Source organism: Cavia porcellus, unplaced genomic scaffold, assembly GCF_034190915.1.
Source record: "Cavia porcellus strain 051 isolate PalLab524CR breed Dunkin Hartley unplaced genomic scaffold, mCavPor4.1 scaffold_2, whole genome shotgun sequence".
Taxonomy (NCBI): domain Eukaryota; kingdom Metazoa; phylum Chordata; class Mammalia; order Rodentia; family Caviidae; genus Cavia; species Cavia porcellus.
Genome location: NW_026947485.1, coordinates 38934797 through 38942612, shown reverse-complemented (window position 1 = coordinate 38942612; position 7816 = coordinate 38934797). Strand labels below are relative to the sequence as shown.

At 48.8% G+C, this 7816-nt stretch overlaps 1 protein-coding gene across 4 annotated transcripts in view; it reads left to right on the top strand.

Annotated features, from left to right (window-relative positions):
- The first annotated feature begins 6999 nt into the window (after positions 1–6999).
- Nrf1 (nuclear respiratory factor 1) overlaps positions 7000–7816 on the top strand; it is a 145370-nt gene continuing 144553 nt past the window's right edge. Inside the window, exon 1 of one of the 4 annotated variants that reach the window (XM_063240758.1) lies at positions 7000–7145. The gene's annotated coding sequence lies outside the window, so the exon portion shown is untranslated. The remainder of the gene's footprint in view (positions 7146–7816) is intronic. The other 3 variants (XM_063240746.1, XM_063240756.1, XM_063240757.1) reach the window with 3 other exon arrangements.

Here is a 7816-nt window from a genome sequence, read left to right as displayed (position 1 = left end):
CCTTAAAAAGGCAATTTACTAGGGGCTTCCTAGAAACTTATGAAACTCAAAGTACTGTGGGTCTCAGGAAGAGAACTAGCAACTTGAGCACTGTGGGGAAACAGGAAATGACCTCCTTCTCCTTGTGTGACTCTCACCTCTCTCCTGCTCCCCTCACAGATTTTCTGTTTCCCAGCCTAGTTGGTAGATCATGGCTTCTGCCTACAGCTCCCAAAGCCATCCAATAAGTAGCTCAAAGGAGGAGGGGAGAGGAACACTTTCCAATTCATTTTGAAAGTCTGCATGAAAAGATCTAATTGGCCCTGCTTGAGCTAGGAACTTGCTTTTGGACCAATCGTCTGTGACCAGAAGGCACTGAAGAATATGGCAATCTTGGGGACCACAAGGGTGATCATGACCTTATCTCAATTGCTTCACCATTCACGTGACTCAGCTTCCAGTCTCTGTCTCTCAGCCAAGCACTCTAAATTCCTGGCACAGAGATCACATTTGGCATGGCTCTGGTCAGGTGACCACCAGCAGTGGGGGCTGGGGGAGGCTCTGAGGTATAAGTGGGGCCACCTCAATGCGTGGGGGCAGTTTCCAGAGAAGGGAGGCTCTGTTGAGCTGCTGAATCACACCTAAAGGTGACTGTTACAGGTATTTGTTGAATAAATAAATGGAAGGATGGAATGATCTCATTTTAAAAAGAGCCACTGTCCAAAGCTAAGTATGAGGCAGTTATTGGAAAACTTATTCCATCATTTTCAAAACGGAGTCAGTCCACTCGAGTGCAAGCCCTGTGGGGGCTCTTCCGTCTCTTTCATCCCCTGCCTTCCCCTCAGTGCTTAGCCAGCCCTGCCTGCTCCACTCCTTTCTCCCACTCCACACTGCTGTCCTGCCCTGGGCTGGCCGTCATTCAGTCCGTCTGAAGCCAGACACATCCTTTTTCTGCCTAAACTGACTTCCTTTCAGGTGATCGTCAACACCACTTCCATCTTCCTGCCATTTAGTTTCGTAAGCCTCAGAATTCCCTCTGATCCTTACCCTCCTGGTCCCTCAGCATTCTCACCAGTGGGGAAGCAGTGCCTTCCCCAGAGGTCCTTTTGTCCCCATTTCTGTTAGCTGCCCCCAGCCGAGTTCTGTCTGCCAGGAGCTCAGAGCATCTTTCAGCAGGGAGGTGGTATGGAGCGGGCATGGCTGGTGAGTGGCCATGCTGGAATTTCGCCTTGGCCAGGCATCATGACCCCCAGCAAGGTCCCTGGATGCAAGAGTACTGTGTGCTTAACCAAGTATTTGGTCCCAAACCACAATGCAGAAATCAGGAAAGATACACTGGACCCTCGGGGTCTCAGTCTATTCTCCATCAGTGTCCAAGCAAGAGTCTTAGAATTTTCCTTCCTAGCAGAACAAAAGGCCACATTGACCAGAGGAAACGGAAAGAAAGACAAAGACAGCTCTGTAGCTTTGCTCCAAGGTTAGGGTTGTTCCAAGCCTTTATCTGTGTGCCACAGTGCTGGGGCCTGACGGCTTTGTGGGAGAGGAGCCCAGTGGGCTGAAGTGGAGGAGGACTCATCTGTCTGTGCTGAGCCCACTCCTCTCCTTTCCATCCCTTTTCTCTTCTTTTCTTTTTCCTTTCTTGTTCCCTTCTCTCCCCTTCCCTTTCCTTTCTTGTACTAGGGATTGAGCCCAGGGCCTTCTCACTGGGCTACAGCCCCAGCACTTTTTAAGTTTTGTTGGAAGTTCTCTCTGAGTCATTCAATTGCTCAGGCCAGGTTCGGCCTTGGGATCCTATTGCCTCAGTGTACTTCACATCTGGCTGCTGCCTGATCCTTTTATATTTTAAACACTTTACTCAGGAAAATGGAATTTATTCCATATTCTCCAATTTTAGTAAGACTTTTTTTTTTTGTACCTGGGATTGAACTCACAACCTTGCAGTTTGTATTAGTTTCAGCCCATAGTCTGCTGGCTCCAAGGCAGGAAGGCAGCACAGAGGGGAGAGTACATGGCAGGCAGGGCACAGGAAGCAGCATGGGGGCCAACCTTGGACAGGGTAATATAGACCCTTCTGGGCCACGCCCCAGGGACCCACCTCTTCCCACCAGGCTTCACCACCCAGCAGGCAAATCCAGTACTACACGTCCTCAACCCAGGCACACACCCAAAATTCAGTCACTTTCCAAAAGCCCCAGCCAGGATAGGGAATCTTTCAGAGTTTTCAGTGATAACAGCTGGCTGCAGCACACCTGCCATGGGTTACTGCTGCCAGGCCCACCTATACGCACTTGAAGCTTTAGAAGGCCATCTCCCAGTAGCACTGCACCCTGAAAGAGTGAGGAAATGGAGGAGGAGGTCCCTGAATGTCCTCTAGAAGCCACTGCTCAACTTGCGTATGAATTCCCTGGTGAATCTACTCCATGATGATCTTAGTCTTTCCTCAAAATCATCAAAAGCTAGCCAAGTTCGATGATGCATGCCTGTGATCCCAGCACTCAGGAGACTTAGGATGGAGGATCATTGCAAGCTCGAAGCCAGCTTAAATTATATATTGAGACTCTGTCTCAAAAATAAAAAATTAAATAAAATAAAAACCCCCAGTACTTGGGAGGCTGAGGCAGGAAGATCACTATGATTTCAAGGTCAGCCTGGGATACACTGTAAGTCTGAAGCCAGCATGAACTGCTATGCATAGTGACTGTCTCAACAAAACAAAAAATTATCAGAAGTTATCTGTTGGGCTAAATTGAGTGCCAATTGCCAAGGAGGTCATTGGGATCCATCTTTTATATCTTTTTTTTTTTTTTTGAGATAGGTTCTATGTAAGACAAACTGCCCTTGAATTAACAATCATCCTCCTGCCTCAGTGCTGGGATTACAGGCTTGAGCCACTATGCCTGGCCTTTTTTTTTTTTTTTTTTTTTTTTTTTTGTGATAGTCTCGCTATGTAGTTCAGGCTGGTCTCGAACTCATAGTGATCCTCCCTCTTGCCTCAGCCTCCCAACTTCTGGGATTACAGGTGTGTGTCACCATGCCCAACTACCTTACAATTATTAAAATGACTTTAGGGTTGTTGCCAATGGGGCAGGTATAGGAAAAAAAAAACCCAGCAAATTTAATTACCCAGTGAAGAGATCAATTGGATCGAGTGAAGAGGCAAAGGAACCTGGGTAGAAATTGTAAGAATATAAATCCCAGAGAACTAAGAAAAAAATCAAACTGGAGGGTGGGAGAAGTCTGTTCACACAGCATGTAATTCAGGCATGGTAGTGCACACCTGTATCCCAGCACTTGGGAGGCCGAGGCAGGAGGATGGGGGTGTGTTCAAGGCCAGCCTGGTTTCCATAGTGAGTTCAAAGTTGATTTGAACTACATAGTGAGAGTACAATGCTGCAGTCAGGCTGATGCTGATGGATTTCAGATCTGGCTCATTGCTTTCTGTCTGGGTTTGGCAAGAAACTTCTACACGACGTTTCTCCACTTGTAGTGTAACTTGGGGACATGGTGGTGCCGACCTCCAGGGCTCCACTGGGGAATGGAAGGAAAGGGACAAAATGTTCATGTTGGGGGCAAGTACTATGTCTGAGGAAACCCAAAGCACTCGCTCGCTCCCTGAGGAAATGGTTAATGTAGAGACCTGGAGGACACAAGAAGTCTTCAGGTGGCAGTTCCAGCAGAGAACGAAGAAGGGAAGCAAGCTGTGAAGTGGTGGGAGCCCCTGACTTCCAAGAACCGATACCGCTTGGCTTTAGCCTGAGAAAGAGGCTGTAGCAGCATCAGCGATGGCAGCAGGGATGAGGTCACCACGAGGCCCAAAGTCACCTTGAAAGAATTCTATCTTTTAACCTAAGTGTAATGGAATCGTATTAAGATTCTCCAACTCACAGGATCCTTCTGCCTTCAGCCTCCCAAGTGCTGGGATTACAGGCTCGAGCCACCACGCCCAGCTCATCCCCAGCCTTTTTTTGACACAGGATCTCCCTAAATTGCCCAGGCTTGGCTTGAACTCCTGATGCAGCTGCCCAAGCCTCCACAGTGCTGCGATTACAGGCATATGTCACTGACTTGAAAAGGAGTATTTTAGTTTGAGAAAAACTGGGAATTTTTAATTTTAATTTTTTTTTTAATCTATGTTTACATGAGCCACATTTCACATTAGGCAGTCTCTAAGGGTCCCAGTCTGTCACTCTAAAGCTACTATGTGGGAGTCTCATAGGGTGAAAGGGGTCTTTAGCACAGCTGAATAAATGTTAGAAAAAGAAACTCAAGCTGGGTGTGGCGGCACTCCCCTGTAATCCCAGCAATGAGGAAGCCTAAAGCAAGAGGGTTGCAAATTTGAGCCCAGCCTAAACAACTCAGTGATAGCAGTTTAGTGACTTTGTCTCAAAACAAATTTTTTTTTTTAAAAGGGGCTAGGAGTGCCAGGGGTTAGTTTAGCGGTATAAGTGCCTGCCTGGCAAGCATGAGGTTGTGAGTTTAATCCCCAGTACCAAAACAAAACAAAACAAAACAAAACGGCGGCGGGGGGGGGGGGGGCTGGGAAAAGAGAGTTCAGTGCAAAGGCCCTGGTTCAGCCCCCTAGTACCACTTCCACCTCAAAGCAATTAAATGTGGAAATGTGGGAGAAAAAGGAAGGAGCAATCACTCATTTCCAGGTTTTTTGCTTGAGAACTTATTTGTGATAGGGTCCCATAGTACAGGCTGGTCTTGAACTCACTATGTAGCCCAGGCTGGCCTCAAACACAGTGATCATCCTGCCTCAGCCTTTCTAGTGCTGGGATCACAGATGTGTGCTACCAGGTTGGGTCTCCCTCCATCTCCATCCCCTTCTCATTCAGAAACATCTTTCTACTTCCTGTTATAGTATTTTTTATGTTGCTCTTTATATTTTTGGTTTCTCACATAAGAGAAAGCATATGGATTTTGTGTCTGATTGACTTAACATTATGTTTTTTTTTTTTTATTCATCATATCACCAAAGAAACATTATGGTTTTTAAGGTGCATCCATTTTCCTATGAATAATTCAAATTTAATTCTTTTTAGCTGGGCATGGTAATGCATGACTGTAATCCCAGCACTCAAGAGGCAGAGGCAGGAAGATTGCTGTTGAGTTCAAGACCAGCCTGGGTTACAAAGTGAGCTCAAGGTCAGCCTGAATTGCATAGTGAGACCCTGTCTCAAAAAGACAACAAACAAACAACCCTTTTTATAGCAAAGTAGTACTCCATTGTGTATAACTAGATTTTGTTTATCTGTTGAACATATGTTGAACATATTTCCAACATTTAACTATTACATACTGTGCTATCTGAACATGGGTATGCATCACTGTAATATGGTGTCTTTAACTCTTTTGGAAAGATACTTAGAAGAGGCATAGCTGAGTCAAATGAAATTTTTAATTTTAACTTTTTGAGAAATCACCGTACTAATTTCCATAGTGGTTTTAGTAGTTTACATTCCTATTAACATTGTAGTTAGTGGGAATGTAAACTTGTATACTCTATCTCCTTCCACAGTCTCACTGGATATGCTAACTTTTTATTTTTTATTTATTTTTTTGAGATAGGGTCTCATTATGCAGTTCAGGCTGGCTTGAGTTCACTTTGTAGCCTAGGCTGGTCTTGAGAACTCACAAACATCTTCCTGCTTCAGCCTCCCAGCTGGGATTTCAGGCATGATCCACCATGCCCAGCTTATAACTTTTTTAAAAGCTTATGTTTACTAGTACATGTTTGCTGTATATGACATTCATTATGAGAAGTTTGTGCATGTATATCTTAACCTTTTTTTTTTTTACTATCCTTTTTTCCCCTCTCCATCTCTAAGTTTCCTTTCCCATTTACATAAGATATTTATACTTTAATTTCTCATCTAAGAGAAACCATGCAATATTTGTGCTTGTGTCTGATTTCACTTAATATTATGGTCTTACATTACATCTATTTTTTTTTTTTTTTTGTCTTTTGAGAGGGGGGGGTCTCACTATGCAGTTCAGGCTGGCCTTGAGCTCACTTTGTAGCCCAGGCTGGTCTCGAACTCGAAACCATCCATCCACCTCCGCCTCCTGAGTGCTGGAATTACAGGGGTGAGCCACCACGCCCAGCTTACATCCATTTTTTTACAAGTGACTCAAACTTACTCTTCTTTATGGGAAACAGAATCGTCTAGAAAATTTTAAAAAATTCCCAATTTTGCTAATGAGTTTTCTGATACCCTAGGGGATACTTAGTATTTCCCTAATACAATACCATTACAGTATTATGTACACAAAAATACCAGGTGTGAGGTCCCTAGGTTCACAAGCTAAGTTTCAGAGACATAGATGAGTCCAAGTGGATTCTAAATGGAAACCACATACCCCTCAATGCGTCTCCAACATTAATTTCATAGTGTCCACTCGTCTCTAGTTTCAGACATCCTTTTCTAGGTCCCCGTGGCTGCTTGTAAATTTCTCTTTTCTTTCTTTCTTTTTAGGTCTTTGCTTTGCTAACAGGTGCACCTTCAGTGCACTCGGAACTTTGGCACAGAAAAGGCCCCCTAAAGATGTTCACCAAACTAATAAGTGAATATATTAACTGTTCTGCGTACGAAGTTTTGCTTTTAAGGTTCTAGGCAGGGATTAAACTGGGGAGCAAAGTCATTCCGCAGAGAGGGTCAAGACGCGAACGGCTAGGCTGCGCCGAGGAAAATATCGGGGCGTCCCTATCGGCCGTCCAGGCAAACTCAAGAGGTCCCGAACCTCCGGCGGAGGAGCGAGAGATACTACTCTTTCCAGATTAGCAACCATTTTGGGCAGCACACACCACTTCCCCGGGGGCGTCCCTGCTTTGTTTATCCAGTTCCTCTCGAGGCTCTGGCCCCTGCAGAATCTCTGTAGCGACAGGAGAAATCGAACCGGCAGCGGGGCGGCTAAAGCCTCCCCCAAAGCCCCCTGTACTGCCCGCAACCCGGAGCCGCACCGCGATGACCTCCCCAACATGGCGGCGCCGGGCGGGGAAGCCGAGCCGTGCGTCGCGTGCGTGCCTCCTCCCTCCCCTCCCCCTCTTCGGCGGCGGCAGAGGCGGCAGCGCTCGCCATTGCCGCTGGTGGCAGGAGGCTGCGAGGAGCCGGCGCGGTCGCAGTCTCCACGGCGCAGGCCCACGGTAGCGCAGCCGCTCTGAGGTGAGTGCCCTACCGCGCAATCTCCAGCTATTTCAGCCCCGGCGCAGCCGCAACACGCCGCCCGCCCGCCGGCCGGCCGGCCCGCCCCGCAGCCGGCACCCTACCGCCCCCGGCTCCGGGCCTGGGCCCCCGCTGGATTGCCCGCCTGGGGCTGGGGGCCCCGGCCCGGCCCAGTCAAACCGCCACCCCGAGGATGCGCAGGCCGCACTAGGCCCCAGGCGTCCTGGCGGGCTCGGGAGGGAGACACTGCCCTCCTGGGAGCCCCAGGGTTTCGGCCTCCGCTGCCGCCGGAGACTCTCGGGGCCGAGGCCTCCTTCCCGCCGTGGAACCCGGAGTTTGGTCTTCCGCGGGCTCGGGAGAGGGCGGTCCGGGAGAGCGCGCCGGGCCCGGGTCAGGGAGCGGGAGGTGGGCGGGCTGCGCGGGACCGGAGCCGCGGCTCTCGGCGCTCGCCCCCTTAGCCCTTCCCGGGTCTTGCCCGCGGGCGGCGCGGCGCAGTGGGGCTGGGCTGGGCGCGGGAGCCGCTGTCTCCTACGGGAGAGGAGGCAAGCTGCTCAGGCGACCTCCGGAGCTGCCTTCCCGCCGGGGTGGCGTGGGCTTGTTACCCAGGTAGACTGGGGGACGGTGGAATATGGCGCGTTGCCCACCTTCTTGCAAGTTGTTAGGAGGCGGCC